The 2,086-nt window shown below is 44.6% G+C and overlaps 1 pseudogene; it reads right to left on the bottom strand.

Moving 5' to 3' along the window:
- Positions 1–1,903, bottom strand: LOC102496106 (heterogeneous nuclear ribonucleoprotein K pseudogene; annotated as a pseudogene).
- Between the last annotated feature and the right edge of the window lie 183 nt (positions 1,904–2,086).

Raw genomic sequence — 2,086 nt, 5'->3', positions numbered from 1 at the left:
GAGCATTACATTCTGCACACTGCTCTGAATATATGCCAGGGACATGTGGACTATTGTTACTTTTCCTCCCTGTCCCACCCCCAACTATTACAGTAACCACAAACCAAGGTGTTCACAATAATTACATGGGGGTGGGCGGGGGTTTCTTTTTAACCACCAACAATGAACAAAAATAAAATTCACTCACTCTGCTGCTGTTCCAAAATTTCAATGTTAGCTTTTACACACGCTTCCCCTCCCAACCCTGTTTATAAGGAACTAAAACATTACATCTGGTGAACAGCAAAGATTTCACTACACTTCAAATGCAGAACACCTATGAAGCAAAGGAATGTTGGATTTTTAAACAGAAGCAGATAAAAAAAAAAAAGATGCAGGACTCCTTCAGTTCTTCACTAGTCTTAGAAAAACTTTCCAGAATGCTGCTTCACACTGTTCTGCAGGAAATAATGTGCATTCTGGTCCTGTGTTCCTGTAATGGTAATGATCTGATCTTTGGAGCCTTCTAAAGGCTCATCAATTTCCATTGAAGCTCCTGATTCATGACAAATTTAATTCACTGATCTCCTCTGGCAATAATAGAACCAGCCAAATCTTTAGGAATAGTTACTTGTGTAGTAATAACAGGTCCACCAAAAATCACCATATGATCCACAACCCCCTGCTTAGGAATAACCATATCCAAAGTCACCCTGTGGTCCATGTATTTATTGCAGAATCTCAAGTTTCTTCAGCACTGAAACCAACCACACCATCATAATGGTCTCCAGGTAGTCCTCTTCTGTCATAATGGAAACCTTCTCCTCCTCTAGGTGGTGGTGGAGGGAGAGCAAGATTCCAAGCTCTGCTACCACCCACCCTGGCCCTCTGGTCTAGGAGGTGGTCCTTGACGAAGGCTCATTATCATAACCTCTTCTAGATGGAGGCATGGGACGCCCACCCATACCAGGAGGCATTCTGTCAAAACCACCTCTACCTCGCATGGGAAATCCCACAGGACATCCATGGCAGTCATCAAACATCATGGTAAAACCACCATTATCGTAGGTTTCATCATAAAAACTGGGATCATAAGGCTGTGCACATGCTTTGACAGGAGACTCATAAAATCAAGGATAATCTTTACACACTCTATCAGGGTTTCCTCAATAAGAACCTCTGTCAGTGGTATGAGGACAGCATTCCTGGAAAAGTTTGATTGTTCTCTGAGTGTCCTCTTGAAGCTCTTTGATTTTAGCACCTTTGACCCCAGTAATTCCTCCTGCCAAATTCTGATGAATCAACAGTCTCAACTTGCAATCAGTCGCTTCCTTTATAAGTGTTGGTAATTTAAGCATTCCACAGCATCAGATTCAAGCGGGAGCTGGCTGGTTGTAGTGGGTGATGGCAACTGTAGGCCCTCCTCCAAGGTTGGGATGATTTTCTTGAAAATTTCTGTTTCAGTATCAGCACTGATATTCGATATGCGCTCGGAGTCACTGCTGTCCAGGAAACACTGGTGTTGTAGTCTTGTTCACAGAGCCTTAATATTCTTGCCTCCTTTTCCAATTGCTGCCCCAGCTCTGAAGTAGAATGTGTAATTCAACTATCTCATCAGTGTCCCTAGATCTTTTAAATGCTTGCTCTTCTTCCATGTCTTCTGCGGGGCATTTGCCAAATTCACCATTTGTTTCAGTGTTGGGGAAGGTTTCCTCTGGCTGTTTGGTTTCCATTTTCTCATCTTAAAAGGACACATCAATCAGTTATTATATATTCTTGCAGAGCAGAAGTGTTCTGGGTAGGAGCAACTGAAACCCTAACACTGCAGTAGTGACGTGAGGTCACTGTCCATTGGCCACTGCACTGCCTCAGCTGGTCACATCTAGACCAAGATTGTGCACAGGCCCCCTAGGCTGTGCTTTTTTAAATATGAAGGCTAAATATATATGGAGGAGTCCGACCCGGCGGGGCTCCAGGACCCGTCTGAGCCCCTTGACCTTTGAGCATCGCTTCCGGTCGGTTCAGTGAGTTGGCAAGGCCACGACTGTATGCCCCCCGACCTTGGAACAAGCTTGGGTCATTCAGCATGTCGGCACGGCTGCGTGCT

Source organism: Tupaia chinensis, unplaced genomic scaffold, assembly GCF_000334495.1.
Source record: "Tupaia chinensis unplaced genomic scaffold, TupChi_1.0 Scaffold144336_1, whole genome shotgun sequence".
Classification (NCBI taxonomy): Eukaryota; Metazoa; Chordata; class Mammalia; order Scandentia; family Tupaiidae; genus Tupaia; species Tupaia belangeri.
This window is presented reverse-complemented; position numbering and strand designations above follow the sequence as displayed.